Here is an 18,903-nt window from a genome sequence, read left to right as displayed (position 1 = left end):
GTAAGCCACAAACATTCATTGCCAAAGAAGCTGGCTGTTCACAGAGTGCTGTATCCAAGCATGTTAACAGAAAGTTGAGCGGAAGGAAAAAGTGTGGAAGAAAAAGATGCACAACCAACCGAGAGAACTGCAGCCTTATGAGGATTGTCAAGCAAAATCGATTCAAGAATTTGGGTGAACTTCACAAGGAATGGACTGAGGCTGGTGTCAAGGCATCAAGAGCCACCACACACAGACGTGTCAAGGAATTTGGCTACAGTTGTCGTATTCCTCTTGTTAAGCCACTCCTGAACCACAGACAACGTCAGAGGCGTCTTACCTGGGCTAAGGAGAAGAAGAACTGGACTGTTGCCCAGTGGTCCAAAGTCCTCTTTTCAGATGAGAGCAAGTTTTGTATTTCATTTGGAAACCAAGGTCCTAGAGTCTGGAGGAAGGGTGGAGAAGCTCATAGCCCAAGTTGCTTGAAGTCCAGTGTTAAGTTTCCACAGTCTGTGTTGATTTGGGGTGCAATGTCATCTGCTGGTGTTGGTCCATTGTGTTTTTTGAAAACCAAAGTCACTGCACCTGTTTACCAAGAAATTTTGGAGCACTTCATGCTTCCTTCTGCTGACCAGCTTTTTAAAGATGCTGATTTCATTTTCCAGCAGGATTTGGCACCTGCCCACACTGCCAAAAGCACCAAAAGTTGGTTAAATGACCATGGTGTTGGTGTGCTTGACTGGCCAGCAAACTCACCAGACCTGAACCCCATAGAGAATCTATGGGGTATTGTCAAGAGGAAAATGAGAAACAATGCAAATTGCAGAAAATGCAGATGAGCTGAAGGCCACTGTCAAAGAAACCTGGGCTTCCATACCACCTCAGCAGTGCCACAAACTGATCACCTCCATGCCATGCCGAATTGAGGCAGTAATTAAAGCAAAAGGAGCCCCTACCAAGTATTGAGTACATATACAGTAAATGAACATACTTTCCAGAAGGCCAACAATTCACTAAAAATGTTTCTTTTATTGGTCTTATGATGTATTCTAATTTGTTGAGATAGTGAATTGGTGGGTTTTTGTTAAATGTGAGCCAAAATCATCACAATTAAAAGAACCAAAGACTTAAACTACTTCAATCTGTGTGCATTGAATTTATTTAATACACGAGTTTCACAATTTGAGTTGAATTACTGAAATAAATGAACTTTTCCACGACATTCTAATTTATTGAGATGCACCTGTATCATCATTTACTCACCCTCATGTTTTCTCCACAAAAAAAAAAAAAAAATTAAAAAAAATAGAACTAATGGAACTTCCATGGAACACTAAATGGAAAGTTAGGCAGAATGATGGCCTCAGCTCAGTCACCATTCACTTTCATTGCATCTTTTCTCCAAACAAAGAAAGTGAATGGGGACTAAGGCTAATATTCTGCCTAATATCACCTTTTGTGTTCCACATAAGAAGGAAAGTCATATGGGTTTAAAACGACATGAGGGTTAGTAAATAATGGCAGAACTTTAATTTTTGGGTGAACTTTAAATTAATGTGTCTGTCTGTATGTATGTGCCAGCTAAAAGTGTTTAAAACAAGCTTTCTACTGCTTTCGGTTATCTGTTACCTGAATAGGTGGAGCTAAGTCATAAATCCACATGAATCTTTGTGGTGCCTTATCCTGGAAAATTCAGTTTATATGTTGAGTATGATCCGTCTGGGCCAGCAGCACTGCAGCCTCACCTGCAGTTGGAACCTAAATTGGACACAGTGGCTGTAGGTGGACAGAGTTACTGCACTGTGACCTTCTGTCCTCAGCAGAAATGTGTGCTAAGAGGTCTGACTTTTTACATTAAGGTAGGCTCCTTTTGTACCTCTTGTCATCTTTGTTTACCCATTTCATTTACATCATTTGTTTTTTCTGTAATTTTACCATTTCATACTCTATTTTCTTTCTTTCCTTCCTTCCTTCCTTCCTTCCTGTCTGTCTGTCTGCATCTGTCTGTCTGTTCATCATTTTGTAGATAAAGAATGGCCCAATGAAAACTTGTTTTGTTAATCTAAAAACAGGTCCTCCACAGCAATAGTGACAACAGAACACAACACAACTGCACACAAAACAGATAACATAACTGTGGCAGACACGCCTCTTGTTCATCGGAAAGGAGGAAGCGGGAACCGGGTCATCAACCAAAAAGACTTTAATAAACAAAACACAACATAAAACTGCTTTTCAGCATAACCAAAACATTGACGAACACACAGCGGCTGTGCGTCTCTCACTGTCCTCCTCTGGCATCTCCTGCTCTTCCTTATCTCTCTCTCCCACTGATTGGGGCCACGCCTTTCTCATCATCACATACCCCCAATTCCCGATTCAGGCCAGGGAACCAACCGGCATGACGTCTCCTGGGAACCTGAGTAGGACGAGGGGAGGGAGAGGGGAGAGAGAAAGAGAGCGGTAGAGCCGGAGAGAGAGAGAGAGAGGGGAGAGAGAGAGAGGAAACTTTGTGTTTTTCTTCTTTTTTTTCTTTCTCTCTTCCCTCTCTCTCTCTCGGGCTCTAACGCTCTCTTTCTCTCTCCCCTCTCCCTCCCCTCATCCTACTCAGTTTTCCAGGAGACGGGGAAGACCAGCCGGCAGCAGAACGACCGAAGGGGCAACTCCTCCCCTCCAGGGAGGGGGTGGGTGGGGAGGGAGTAGGTCATGCCGGTTGGTCCCCGGCCTGAATCAGGCCTTGGGGTATGTGACGAGGAGGAGGACGTGGCCAGGCCGTGAGGTTGCACGCCTGGCGCTGAGTTGCCCCAATCAGTGGGAGAGAGAGAGATAAGGTGGAGCCGGAGACGCCAGAGGGGGAGAGAGAGAAATGCACGCAGCCGCTGTGTGTGTGCGTCAATGTTTTGGTTATGCTGAAAAGTAGTTTTATGTTGTGTTTTGTTTATTAAAGTCTTTTTGGTTGATAACCCGGTTCCCGCTTCCTCCTTTCTGATGAACAAGAGGTGTGTCTGCCACAGTTCTGTTATCTGTTTTGTGTGCAGTTATGTTGTGTTCTGTTGTCGCTATTGCTGTGGGGGACCTGTTTTTATATAAGCAAAACGAGTTTTCACTTGAAAGCCCCAATGTCGCAAGGGGGCTGCATGAACTGTTGCTCTCGTGCCCTATCATGAACGTACACAGGAGATCAACGGTCAGTGAACATTTTCACTAAATAATACATGAGATTTCATAACAATCATGAGTCTCATGGAATAATTTATTTGACTTCTGAATTATACTTTTACGTTTTTTTAAAGCTTGAAGAGGTAATCACCATAAACAGCCAATGTATGACATCACTGAGCACAACATTTTTTCACAGATTCTCCCTTTGTGTTAAGAAAAAGAAAGTCATATAGGGTTACAGCAACACAGGGGTGAGTAGACAATAATTGAATTTTCATTTTTGGGTGAACTGTAATTCACCTTTAAGAATAAAATTCTTCTTAACTAATTGTTTCATTTCATTGCTTAAGAAAAAAGTTTATTTTTTCAAAAGTTATAAGTTTGTATTTCTGAAAAGACTGTCATTCTCAGATTTTTTTCTTTTCTTAAGACGATTTCCTTGAAACTACCCGCACTATTTCTAGTGGACTTATCAAATGTAAGCACATTTGTGACGTTGGCCATTTTAACTCCTTTGTACAAAAGGTCAGATTTCTTTGCTTCAATAGAAGCACACAAGATGCTCTTTGGATTCTGGAATAACATGGATCATCAGGTTTATGGACTTGTGGAGTCCATGCCAGCTTGAGTGCATTCTGTAATTACAGCAAAAAGGGAGACATGCCAAATACTAAGAAATTTGGCAATTCCAATTTTCAAAATGTTATTCTGATAATATACTGTAATTTGTAATGAAAATAGGAGCATTTTACTAGCAGTCTTACACTTTTGGACCTCATTGTGTACACAAACATGCACTTCCATTCCACTGTATATAGTACTGTACATAAGAATGTATCTGTCATTGTGCATTATCATTGTCAGTGGGTCCAGAGGGGGAGGTGACACTGAAAAGTACAAGGGGCCGCTGTGTGCTGGAGCTTCTCTTCTCTCCCAAGCAGCAAATGTCTCCCTTCATTGAGGAACTACAGCTGCAGTGTCTGGGTGCTGTTCCCCCTCTGCTGGTCATGAAGGGTTGCTGCCAGGGAGTGGAGGTCATTCTGGATATGGACTACCTGCAGTTTGGAATTGTGGTTCAGCGCTGCCAAACCACCCATCGTATAATCATGCAGAATACAGGAGACATTGGGGCTAGGTACACATTCAGCCTCAAACTCACTACATTGGTCGGGCTGGATGAGCCTTTCAAAACAAACAAAGCAGTTTTTATAGCATCAAAGAGACCATGTGTTTACAGTTTTCGAGGAAATGATCCTACGAATGGCTTACTTATAGTTGTCTGCATAAAACCTGGAGAAGGAGAAGTATTTTAAAATCGAAAAAGTTTCACACTTAAGCTTTAATGGAATAGTTCACATAAAAATGAAAATTCTCTCATTATTAACTCACCTCTAGAGTATGTTGTCCAGTATGCTGTATTATTTATTTATTTATTTTCCTGTTTTTTAATTTTAAGAATATTTTTATTCATCATTTATAAATGTAAACTGTGAATGAGCTTTCAGAGCTTGGGCAAAGGTACCATCAGGCAGGCGGTATCACAGCATCAGGACCCGCACCAGCAGACTTCATGACAGCTTCTTCCCCCAAGCAATCATACTTTTGAACTCTTGATTGATCATGATACATTTATCAGCACTGCACTTTATTAGCCTCAGACTGGACTCACATTTTATACTCCTCTTAATAACACACTGGCAACTGACTATCAACCGACTGCTGAATATCAACACAACACTTCATATTTATTTACACTAATTACGGGGGGGGGGGGGGACTGTATATTTTTACAGTCTTCTTATTTTGTGTATACTATATTATATATTATTAGGTGTAAATTGTGTTATGTGTAAATCAGATGTTTATTGTAATTGTCATACTGCTATGTTGCTTGGAACCGCACCCAAGACTTTCACCCACTGTTGCACTTGTGTATATGGTTGAGTGACAATAAAGGGATTTGATTTGATTTTGATTGATTTGGGAAGTAAAATAACGATTCATTTTCTCTCTGTTCCTCACACAAATCCATTGTATGGCTTTAGATGACTTGGAAATTTCATTTAGACTTTTTTATGAAGGACTACTGGACTACTTTTTGTTCATATAGACTACTGTTTTTTTTTATTTTTTTTATGGAGCTTGACCGCCGTGGTCACTATGATCTGTCCTTGTAGGTAAAAGAACAATATCAAGATTCTCCAAACTTTATCCTTTTGTGTTCCACCTAAAAAAAATTATAATAACAGCATATAGGTTTGAAACAAAATGGTGAGGAACTAATGACTTTTCATTTAAGAAATTAAATAAATTTTCATTTTTGGGTAAGCTATTCCTTTTAAATGCCTACATTTAGATGTGGTACAGTAACATGCAAACTGTCCTACTAAACTGAAATAAACGGTGAAGGTGGAAACAGAATACTTTTCAGGATAATTGATATTCCAGAATCAAGATTCTCAATTTACTCTGGTTAATATGTTTTTCTTCAATCTCATCAGATTTAAATGGGATGTGAGAAGTTTTGCTCCAGATTTAATCATTTTCCCTGCTGCGGGCTATATCACCGCAGGAATGGAAGTACCCCTTGATGTGACCTTTGTCCCCATGGAACTGTGTCAGGATCTGCCTTATGATGGGGTTCCTGCATTGTTCCACCAGTTGCTGCAGGCTGCAATTAACCCAATAATGAGCCATGCTGCAGCAACCAGAGAGAACAGAAGTCTGTAGGTCATGTTGAAACCTTTACATAGATTTACTGATGAAAATGTTACTGTTAAAAGGCAGGACTGTTAAATGCTTTCAGTATACAATTGCCGTATCACACTCTTTTTCTCGCTTTCTTTCTCTTTCTTTTTGTCTGCATGTGTGTGAGCAGGTGGTGAATTTTGTATGTCAGGTCCACAGTCAGTGTACTCAGTCCTTGACTCTGTCAACCGCACTAATCAGCCCTGGATTCTGAAATGTGTCATAGAGCAAAAGCACTGGATTAGGCCTCCCACTCTCATTAATGAGCCACAGCAGCAGAACACGTTTGAGATCACATACAAGCCCTTGGTCATGACTGCAGAAGGGGAGAGACATGAAATAAGACACTCTCTGCACCAGTTATTCAGCAGACTCTCTCCATTTATCATTCTTCAAATAAAATCATAGTAATCTGACAACACTAGGGCTGTCAATTTTATATGTTAATTTAATACAATGAGTCATCTTTATTTGGGGCCTGTAATTAATTTGATTCTGTTTTTTAATCAATTGACAGTCCTAGAAAAAATATTGCAGTTAATATATTGCATCGCTAATATGTTTGGATGATGAAGCTTTGAATCCTTGACTGCCCTATCTAGATTATTTACCACTAGAAATGACTCCACTCTGCTGCCTTCTGTTATATTAAAGGAATATTTCACATAAAAATGAAAATTCTCATTATTAACTCATCCTTACAGTATGTTGTCATGTATGCTGTAATTTTTTTTAATGGAACGTTAAGAAAGGAATCTGTGGAATGTTTTGAAGAATATTTTTTTAATCATTTATAAATTTAACCTGTGAATGAGATTTCAGAGCTTTGGCAAAGGGGAAGTGAATGATTTATTTTCTCTCTGTTCCTCAAATCCATTGTATGGCTTTAGATAACTTGGAAATTTCATATAGACTTCTTTTATGATGGACTACTGGACTACTTTTGGTCATATCTACTACTTTTACGATGAGTGTCTGAGTGTGTTTTTGAAGTAATGACTCCACTTTGCTACCCTTTGCTATATTAAAGGAATAGTTCACCCAAAAATTTAAATTCGGTCATTATTTACTTATCCTCATGTAGTTCCAAACCCATAAGATTTCAATTTTTAGGACTATTCTGGTCCATCTTTTCAGTACAATGGGATTTGATAGTGCCTCACTTTAACCTCGTGCAACCCCCACATACACATGCGTGAACGTTGTATTTTGGCTTCGTTATACTGTAAGCAACGACAAGTTAAATTCATTTAAATCGATCTTAGTTCAGGAGACTCTGTGCTGTCAGTAAAGGGTTAAACTTTAGATGCACAGAGTCATGTGACAAAACAACATGGCGCCGACCACAGCAGAGTTTGTCTTTCAGAAAAACACCAACAAAACTACATCTGGTAATAAAAACCTCATTAAGTTTTTACATTGCAACCTTTTTGAGTTAAAATATTAGTCTCTAGTTTCATCCAATATGCCATTTTATAAATTTGAGCTATTTATCATTAAATGCCACGCTGCTAAACACAATGTACACTAATGTGCCCTTAAGCACATTTTTTCCTTAACCTATATTTACTGTGCATTATCACACTGAAAATCAATGGGTTCATCCAAAAGCTGAAAAATGTTGCTTCCAGAGGCTTTATATGGAGTTAATAAAGTGTAGTTCGAGCTGTTATGAGACCAGTGCAGACAGACAGCACACTGGTTAAGTAATTCACTAAATAGTGAGCAAGGGAGCATCCTATAGCTCTCCATGCAGCCAAGTGCATTTACTCCTAAAATCTGACCAAAAGTTCAGTTTCAGGCTGCAGATGATGTTTGGACCACTCAACATGTTTGGTAGACATGGGGCAATGGTAATTACTACAGAGATTCAGAATTTTATCTTGTATAATTTTATTTTAACATGGGTGGCAGTGATTGGATGATGCTGCCCATTAGTTTGAATCAGAATTAATTATGTTAATTTCTGATGTAATGTCTGTAACGCCTCAAAAACATGAATAACGAACACTTTTGGAAACCTTATAAACAATTTGATAAAAAAATATGACTTTCTATAGCTTGGTATTATTTAAAATTCCACTACATAGTCCCATTGTCCACATATGTGGACATCAATTTTTAGGAAAACTATTTTCTCTACAATTTCTTTTTTTTTTTCATGTTTATTAGGCGCTTCAAATCAAATCAAAAAGGGAAATAGAAATGCATAAAGAAGTCACACTCGCATTTCAGGAGGTTAAAGTGTAAAAAGACAGTATCATAAAAGTAATTCATGTGTCAAATTCCAAGTCTTCTGAAGGCATACCTTATGTTTTGGTGAGAAATGTTCAGCACTTAAAACATGCATGCCACTGTGAACTTTTGTGTTCTGCATAAGAAAGAAATGTATGGAAAATGTATTAGGAGAATAATACAGATGCCCTGCAGTACACACCAGAAATTCAAACTGGAGCCAGCCAGTCTACAGCTGAGACATCTGTTGAGTGTTGACTATCTTGAGAACAAAAGAGATCTGTAGATCACAAAGACCTCCACTCGTCCATGTTATATATCAATCAATACCCCCATGACATGACCAGCTAACCATCTCTGTAAAATAAAACTAAGGGCAGAGGTTATGGGCAATAAAAGACACAGAGTTAAACAAGCTCTCCTTGTGAGACCCTTCTGAATTACAATGAACAACACAACGCCAATTCTATGACTCTTTATTCTGGACAATAACCAGTTAGTCGTGAAACATCCTCTCTGATCATTGTTCTGCAAACAGCAGCTAAAAAAATGTCCCTTTGTTTCATTCATTTAGTAACACACAAACACTTAAAATTTAGACATTTCCTGTGTCACAGGCTAAATACTCATTACCAAGACACAGAGCTAAAGGCCCTGGTGTTTGCACGATTCTAATACTAAGACATCTCATCTTAATCCAGGAAAATTTCACACAAAGTCACAGTACTTCGCTGAGTTAACCCTCTAAAAACACAATATCTAGCCTTGCTAGATAATTCTGAAAATGATGTTATGACCTGTGATCACTTTTATAACTGCAAATTAATTATTATAGCCTGATGTACCTTTTAAAATATGTGTTGTGATTTGTAATCACTTATAGCTGACAAATCAATGATTGTAATATTTAATCTTGTGTTATTCATGTCATTTTACTAAGAATGGTAACTATTCATGATAAAGCATATCATGTTTACTATAGTTTATGTTTATGAATGTTTATGTTAATTAATTTTTATATATATTAAGTTGTATCCAAAATATAATATGTAAGATTAAAACGTACTTTTTCAAGCGGGAATTTTTGAGAATCTTTTACACAAAGGATTGTGAATCAACTTTTAAAAGGAAGGAGGGAGTTGACCATGTGACTCTGAAAATCTGCCTCTGATTGGCTGAGAGCCTCTTTGGGGTGTGAACAAACCGAATGGGTTAAAAGGCAAGCTTGGACAACCCCCAGTGGAGTAAGAGTTCTGACTTCTTCTCTTGCTCCGTGCTCCACTTCCTCTTCAGCGCCACGCTCTGGCCCTCGTGGCTTGTAGCCTCTTGTCCCTCAAGTTCCATGCAATGGAGAAGTACAGGAAGGCTCGGAGTAAAGCTCAGAGAAAGCCCTTCTCTTCTCTGTGCTATAACACACACATGGGATGGGAGTCGCAAGTCTTCCAAGCGGAAGGCCTCGTTTCAAAGCCCGCCTCATCATCCATCGACGCAACAGACAACAAAATATCCTTGATCTTAACAAGAGGTCCAAAAACATCGACGGAACCACCCAAACTTTCTACAAGAGCCAAAGAACCAAGCAACGCAAAGAAACGCATGTACATCTCCAGACTTTGCTGAAAGTGCTGGTGTCTCTCTAATATAATTCGGGTTACCCGATTGCAAATCAAGTTAAACTGAATTAAGTATCAATGGTTCTCAAGTCACTGTCTACGGACTACGTAAAGTTAATTCTCTCTGTATTGATCATTTCCAGTTAAGCTACTCTGTTCACTTTACTCACCATCCTGTTTCATGTTTGTATGTGTTAGATTAGTTTTATGTTTAGATTAGAAATAAAGTCTTGTTAGTATTCAAAGATAATTTGACTGTGTTATATTTTGATAATAATCTCGACACTTGATTTTTTCAAAGATCTGGCATTAAAGCTGTACCTAAAATATTTGTGATATTATTTTCAATAAGCCATGAGAATAATATTACTCCAATAATTTAATCAATTTAATCAGAATGAATCATAATTCTCTTATTAAAGCTAATTCCTTACAATATAAAATTGTGAGTGGATACAAGGAGACATTGTATTACGATTTTAATGGTGGTGAATTTTATTCAGACAAATAATCTAATTATTTGTAATTTTTGTACTTATAATGGCTGTCGAACATGACTAATTCCATTATAAAAGTTCCTACATTTAATGGCGTAGACATGCGGACAGTTTAGGTTAGTTCCTAACACACATACTGTTCCTTACACTTTGAAACAACATTAACCTGGTGAGTAAATGATAAAGAAATTATGAAAGTTAAGATTTTAATTTTTTGGTGAACTATTTCTTTAAGACTTTGTATGTATCAGAGATGTGGCAAAGCAGCAGCCAAATGTCTCACAACACATTAGAGCTGCAGCGCTCCCAATTAAGTGGATTTGAGTGAGTACGGATTGCGTCATGTCCCAATCCTATTCTGCCACTCTCTTCACAATAGTGTCATCCTTCACTGTCCAGTCTAATAAATGGCAAAAGCCCAAAATTGTTTATATACATTGCTGTCTCTGCTGCAGGGCTCTGTGTTCTTCTTCCCTGATGGCAATGGAATACTGTACATATTGCATGGCATTACTAAGCCACCTAAAGCTGAAAGCACAATCACAGAAGAGATCAAATGCAAAACCCACCATACACAGATAGTGCCTGTCCACAACTGGCTGCACAGACCTCAGAGGTACCTCATGCACACTATGTATAACAATATGCAATTTATTTTTTGTCAGCCTCTTGTTTAAAAAATTATATATATATATATATATATATATATATATATATATATATATATATATATATATATATATATATATATATAATTACAAATCTATTTAAAAAAATTTCAGTACCTGCAGAAATTACATTATTTGTAACATGTTACATATAATGCACAAAATGCCATATTATCATGTTTAATTGTGCTATAAGCAATTTAATTATTTTTTCTAACTTCCACCGTTTTGCTAACTTCAGCTACACTCTTTGTCCAAAAACCCAGGTAGTAGGGATATGTGTGGTGATCCAAATAAAGATTCTTGTCATTTAAGGAATATAAACACCCAGAGTCACACATGCAAATGTAATGATTACTACAAAGGAATATCACTACACATACATGAAAGGTTTTTAATCCAGAAAATACCCATAACACAGCAACACAATAGTGCCTCTTGGAATTAAGCTTTGTAGTAATCGTAAAACATTTCATAGACCATAAATCCTAATGCCTAGATTGCAAATTTTATTCCACGACTTAGCTATTGTATAATTGATGTTTTACCAATGTGTGTTTTATATCCTTCTGTGTAGGTTCCATGCTGTTCTGGAGTTGATCAAACCGGATCATTCAGACAGGCTGGAATACATTGATGTGCCTGCGCTTGATAAGAGGAATTACAAACTTTCCTTCTTTGCCTATAAAGAGGGCCAGTACAATGCTAAAGCAATTGACTAAAGTGTCATCATGCCCCCTTAAAAATTTGCTAATCTTATTTTGATTATGAAGCATATACATTTCGTAAAACATTTTATTCATTGCATATACCTGTATATTGTACAAGTGACATTCAAAAATGAGGCAACAGGTGAATACCTATTCTACAATCTTAACTTTAAAGCAACAGCTCCAGGAGTGATCAGAACTTTAGAAATGGTGACCCGGGTGAGACAGACGGTATCAGGGTCCGTGGAGATGGAGAACCCTCTTCTTTTGGACTTGTCCTTCTCTGTAAAGTGCCAGAATGCAGACATCAGTGTGCCTCCTCAGTTCTTTGTTACTGCTCAGTCTAAAGTACAGTAGATTTTCTCACATAAACACAGAGTTGCAGATCTATAGAGACATTCTTGGTAAACGTTAAGTTCAACACTTGTAAAATGATCATTTTCTGAGCATCTGGACACTGTTTGTGCTGTTTTTTTGTTTAAGCTGTACACTGTTAAGGGCAATTAAAAAATGAGTATACTGTAGGTTTGATAAAATTGTCTATCAGTGCCTGCAAAGAATAAACAAAGGATATTTTCCTGTGGAGATTGTCCTGGTGTTGAATGTCAACTTTCAAATAATTGTTTGTTTTGATTATTTATTTTTTGAGGTGTGCAGTTTAATGTGCATTTTTTGTCAGATTGTACAATATGACCCTAGTTATTTCTTGGGTAAAAGCCAAAGCACACTGTGGGACAACTGTGATTTTTGAATTCTGAATGACCATTATTTTTGAGCCCCACACCTTTTGGATTTTTTAGCCCTCCGAAGCTTTCACAGTGGAGTTTAAAGGGATAGTTTACACAAAAATGAAAATCTCATCATTTGCACAATCTCATGTCATCCCAGATGTTTATGACTTTCTTTCTTCTGCTGAACACAGACAAAGATTTTTAGAACAATAGAGCTGTTCAGCTTGTTGTCCAAAAACCCGTTTTGAGAATTCACCATAAGTTCCCTCAGGATTTTCCTATGGGGTTTTATAATGGGGTTTTTGAATTTATGAGAAAAATAAGGTCTGTGGTAAACATTACTTGATGATATGTGGATGTTTTGTTCTGCAACTTTAATTACACACAGTCATACCTCAAATGTGAATTTTGAAGCTGCCATACGTTTAAAAAAATAATAATGAAATTCAATACATCTTCAAAATTCCCGTTTGTGGTATGACTGTGTGTAATTTATGTTGTAGAACAAAACATCTGCGTATCAAGTAATGTTTACCACAGACCTTATTTTTCACATAAATTCAAAAACCCCATTATAAAAACCCATAGGAAAATCTAGGGGAAACCCATTGCAAATTAGACTTCCGGGTTCGCCAACAAATTAACGTCATGGCTGAACAGCTCTATATCTCATCTCTGTAGGTCCACACAATTAAAGTGAATTGTGAGCAAAACTTTGAAACTCAAAAAGCACACAAAGGCAGCATAAAAGTAATCCATATGACTCCAGTGGTTAAAATAAATATATCTTCAGAAGTGATATGATAGGTGTGGTGAGACCTTTTTTCTCTTTCCTGACCAGTAGGTGGTGATATGCATGAATAATGCAAATCACCAAAATCAAAAGTAGAAGAATGTGGAAGTGAAAGTGGAGATTTGTAGTAAAAAAAGGACTTAAATATTTATCTGCTTCTCACCAACACATATCATATCGCTTCTGAAGATATGGATTTAACTTCTGGAGTCTTATGGATTTCTTTGAAGGTCCAAAAAGCATATAAAGGCAGCATAAAAGTTCTAGCCACCATTAACTTTCATTGAAAGGACATACAGAGCTGAGATATTCTTCTAAAAATCTTTGTTTGTTTTCAGCATAAGAAAGAAAGTCATACACATCTGGGATGCCATGAGGTTGACTAAATGATCAGAGAATTTTCAGTTGTGAACTATCCCTTTAAATTCGTCAAAGGGAATATGATTTAGGGATGACCACTTCTGAATCGAACGCACTCCATGATCCAAGACTGCTGATTTTTTCCCTATGACGAAAGATATCTTTCACAATCCCTGATTTGTCTTAGACTGAAAAATTGTTGTAAAATCACACAAAGGGCACCCAGCTTAACTAATTATTTTTTGTTGCTTAGGGTACACTGACATTTGAATACCAGCCTCTATGTAAGAGAAAGTCCATAGCCCGCCTGGTGTTGTATACCACTGAACTTGACCACTTTTACGATCTTCATATGAAGGTCCTGCCTGCACCTTCAGAGAAGCCCCTCTATTTCAGAGCACCTCTTGGTAGTAGACACAATCTCATAGCTAAGTTCACCAACTTCTCTAGTACCAAGACTGACTACATCTGCAAGGTAGGTGCCCTTACTTTACCAGTTTTTCTCTTCATCTCAAAAGGCACTGGAGTATTATTTTAGCATTAAAGGAATGTTCTGGGTTCAATACAAGTTAATCTCAATCTACAGCATTTGTGGCATAATGTTGATTGCCAAAAAAGTTCCTTTAGGCTTGTCCCTCGTTTAGTTAAAGAAGAAAAAAAAAAAAGAAGCAAAATCTTAGTTAATATATGGCACCTGCAATGGAATTGAATGGGGCCAGTCCATAAACATTAAAATACAAACTGTTTCATAAGTAAAGCCACAAGACAAAAAATTATACATATTATCTTGATTTTAGTGTGATCAAATTGCTTACAATATCTGTGTAAATTTATATCCAATATTACAACTTTGTTGTCATGACGACGTAACTGTCATTTAGTAAACTCCCTTATATTATCACACTAAAATCAAATTAACAATTAAATATTTATGTCTTGTGGCAATGCTTTTTAAACAGTGTGTATTTAACATTTATGAACTGGTCCCATTCACTTACATTGTAAGTGCCTCACTGTAACAACGATTTTTGCATTTTATTAAATAAACAAGGGATGAGTTGAATTATTTTTTGTGGTAAATAACATTCTGCCACAAATGCTGTTAATTGATCTTACATTTTTGCAATCTGGAACGTTCCTTCAATTTCACACTTGTAAACAATTATAATGCATTTGTTTAGGTAGTGCATGACACATATTCCACTCAAATCTTCAGATGGACAGCCCAAACGTCATTGTGGAAAAGACCATTAAAGCAGCAGCAGGAAACCAAGCTGGCACTGATATCAGTGTGGTGGTCTATTTTGAACCTTGCCAGCTGGGGGAGATCTGAAGCCTGCGCATCATCTCCTCAGAGTCTGGAGGAGAGTGTGTCTTCCCTCTGTATTGCACCTGCACCCCACCCAACGCTCAGGGTCCCCTCCCGTCAGCTCAGGTTCCAGTGTCTCTATTCTCTATACCTTCTCCTTTCAGCTAGACAACCCTGCCTTCTTTGTCAAGGGTGTGGAGACTATTTTGCCCCCAAAGACCCAGAACATACAGGTTACATTTGAGGGCCCTCCCTCTGGCTCCAGAGGCACAAGTCATGGAAGGCTGACCATTTCCTGCCCACGCATGGAGGGCCATGGACAGGGCATCTTCTGGGTTTACTACATAAAAGGTTATGGCTGAGATCTATCTCCAGAGAATAAAATATCATAAGTAGCTACAGGGGATGAAGAGTGTTCTCTGGTTGTTCTCTGGTTAAAATGTTCATGGATAAAAAAAATTAAAAAAAGTTAAATTAATTTAAACTCATACATTTTAATTTAAATATATAAATATTTAAATATATAGTATTGCCTTTCTTTGGCAGTTTAATTTGTTTTTGTTTGATTTTCACAAAAATGTCTTTATTTTTGTCAACCTTTCGATTTAAAGAAATATGCTATTTTACACAAAGAAATTCAAATTTTATGTAAAGACTTCAAAATTATCAGAAAAATACAAATTTCTCTTCATACTGTGGTATATATGACTTGTAGTTTGAATTAATTATGTCAGTCAAGTACAAGTTAACCGCCTTGGTTTGTGAGTGCTCCTCTTCAGTCCACCAGGAGGTGCACTTGTTGCTCTTACTTCACCTTTAACATGTCCCAACTATTGATGCATGATGGGAGATACATTCTCTTGGTTACAAATGTGTGTGTGCGTGTGTGTGCGTGTATGTGCGTGTGTGTGCGTGTGTGTGTGTTTGTTATCTCTTAGATCTATCTCTCCTCTTCCTGACCAAGCTTTCCTGTATGCTTTTTTGGAATTAATTTCAACTTTTACTTTTCTAGTCGTAATCTAAATGGGAGTTCTGAAATTAGCTAGTGGCTGAGTGGAGTTCATGCAGGGGGAGGCTGACTATAGGTATTACTCCTCATAGGGAGTCATGACAGAGTTTTAATTTATCTATAATTTGTTTAGTGTACTCTGTTGTGTACTACTTTCTCCAAATTCTCTCTTGAGCCAAAACAAATTTACAGTTTAGTCGACTATGATGTGTTTGAGTAACTTGTATTTGTAGATCAATAACGTACCCACTGTGATTGTTTTCTTATAAAATACATGAACTGGGTTTTCAGTTAACTCGAGGGAACTTAAGTCCAAGCCTTTCTTTGGTTAGTGATATCTGTTTACAACTTTACAATAGAGTGTCCATTTCCTAACTGACTGAAATTTTACTCTGCAGTAAGGCTTGATGATCCCTGTTTTGCAGTCTAAACATGCTGTTTGTAAGTTAATTTATTAACTTATTTATTAAATAAATGTATAATAGATGAACTTTTGTATGTTAATTTATTACTTGTTATGCTGGCAAAACGTTATATACTGTAAGGTGCCAAATTTGGCGGTTCAGGGGCCCTACGCAACTTGCTTATATTGTGTATAGGGAGGACCGGCACTGTGTGCTGTAACTGGAAATAGGGTCATCAATTTTTTATTTACTACAGTCATAATTCCACTACAATTCTTTTAAAGGGGTCATGACAAGAAGAATAACATTTTCCTTGATCTTTTGACATATAAGAGGTCATTGTTTTATTGAAACATACTGTAAGTAACATACAGTAAACTCAAAACTTCCTCCTCACTGCAAAAAGAGCATTTGTTGAAACCAAGCTGCCAAAACGGTTCGTACTCTACTTCCTCTACATTGTGATGTCACACTGTGGCAGACATTTGAATCTGACCGCCTTAACAACAACACATCATCACCTACTTTACCTTATCACTTTTGTAGCCTAAAGTCAACAAGTGTTAGCCTGCCTTAGAGTGTCCAACCCAAAAAGTCCATAATACCACAGGTTGGAGCTCTGAAACCGAAACTGATTAACCTGTGCTAGAGCCATAGTAACCAGAATAACTATTCACTTGTACTGGTACCATTCAGCCCTGTAGACATACCATGATGTATCACTAAGTTTATGTGTGGAAAGGAGAAGCCTGTGACTGCAACATGCAAACTGGCTGCAAGGGCTGTGGATCTGAGCACCTCCCAAGACAAGGGATTACTGCTTGTTGTAATTATCGAAGCACTCTCTGTGTGGAGTAACAGGAGTAACAGGTTGCTGTGAGTTGCCCTACATTCAAGAGATGCATCCAATCACTTTTTTTCTGTTTGGCTAAATGCCTCACTATAGGAACACAAACTGTTGGAGGGGTTGTTCTTGGTGCCAATTAAATAAAGGCCCTTTTAGTTGGAATGACTTAATCACCCCTCATAAAGGTCAGGACCGGGGAGCCTTTTAACAGTCTTTTAACTCACAAAGGTCATTTCAGACCGTTATAGAGATACTAAGGTAATGAGGGATTTTCCAGGTGAATGAGTACCCACCCAAATATTGTCGAACTGCTTTTTTTAAATATAATACAAATGTAGCATGTTGGTTTGCCAAAAGAAACCAAGAGACTATAGCATGGTAATTTGTAATTACAGACATATAGCAGCTACTGTATGCAGTGTTGGGTAGATTACATCTGAAATGTAATTTTGTACTGATTACAAATTACACAAATAGACTTGTAATGAGTAACATAATAATTTATATTACACTTTTTTGGTAATATAATCTGATTACTTTTGGATTACTTATTGCATGTTTTGATGAAAATACAATTTTATAAATGTGTAATAACCCTTAAACACATACCTCAGTCTTTAGTGACCTGGGACCTCATTTCACTTCCTATACCTCATCCATTTTTTAGAGTTGTGCCCACACCTCTTTAGTATTACTCATTCTCTCTCTTATAAATGGTATATATAATTATTATTATTTTTTAAATGCCAAAATTGCACACACACACACAAATTATAATGGTACCACAAGTGAATAGGTGTTTGTTTTTTGTTTTTTTTCCTTACTCAAGGTAGCACTTATGTTTCAGTGACTGACTTGATTTACATTTGACATTGCTATTTGATGAAGAAACAATGTGGAAGTAAACTATAGCAAGTACAACACATGAACTGTATGATATGACTATTGTCATTTGGGTGTACTACTGAAATTATGTAAGTTGTGCATCTATTTAGACTCAATAGTGCCTGAGAAAATACTTATGTGAAGCTTATGTGTTATGTGTAGCTCAGTATGTGTTTGACAGCCAGTTTCATCTCAGGAAATTTCAGTGTGAAAGTAATGAATCCTGTTCTAGATTTGTCCCGATTTATTGCATTTTCACTTTTACATATGAAAAATAAAACATCAAAATATCTTTTATTCTATTATTTTCTAATTGTATAGAAAATATTTTAAAAATTGTACACTACCTGGGCATTTTGTAGACACATTTGTGATACATATATGTGCTGGGTCTCTAAAGCCTCTATTATGTAAGAATGTTTGGTGAAATTCCCATGCATTTAAGGGTTAAGTACCAATTTGCAATTCTTTGATTAAACATTAGAAATCATTAAATCAAACAGCAATTTTCTTTTTGTCATGGGTAACCATGAAATGCATAAAAAACTGTAACAGATTTCAAACATGTGAAACAATGTAATCTAATTACAAGTAGTTGATTTTTGTAATCTGATTACATAATCCAGATTATATGTAGTCCATTACTACCAAACACTAACCTTATGTAAGTATGCATTGATGTGGGAGAGTGAATATGAAAAAGAAATATGTATTTCTTTTATTTTATGTTTTTTGGTTTGTTTGTTTGTTTGTTTGTTTGTTTTAAAAATCATCTGCTTTTTGAAACAATATATTAAAATTTACAGTGCTTAACTACGTTTTGTAGTGGAAATAGTGATTGCATGACAAATATGTTTTCACAAATTGCATATCTTTATGCTGTACAAGTGGAGTTTTTCTTTAAAGATTTCTCTAAAGCGCAATTAGTACTGTTTCTCTTTCTTTCTTCTGCA

The 18,903-nt window shown here is 37.0% G+C and overlaps 1 pseudogene; it reads left to right on the top strand.

Annotated features, from left to right (window-relative positions):
- Positions 1-15,167, top strand: part of LOC127455859 (hydrocephalus-inducing protein-like) — a 111,753-nt pseudogene extending 96,586 nt beyond the window's left edge.
- The last annotated feature ends 3,736 nt before the right edge of the window (positions 15,168-18,903 follow it).

The sequence above is a fragment of the Myxocyprinus asiaticus genome, chromosome 18 (genome assembly GCF_019703515.2).
Source record: "Myxocyprinus asiaticus isolate MX2 ecotype Aquarium Trade chromosome 18, UBuf_Myxa_2, whole genome shotgun sequence".
In the NCBI taxonomy this organism is placed as follows: domain Eukaryota; kingdom Metazoa; phylum Chordata; class Actinopteri; order Cypriniformes; family Catostomidae; genus Myxocyprinus; species Myxocyprinus asiaticus.
This window is presented reverse-complemented; position numbering and strand designations above follow the sequence as displayed.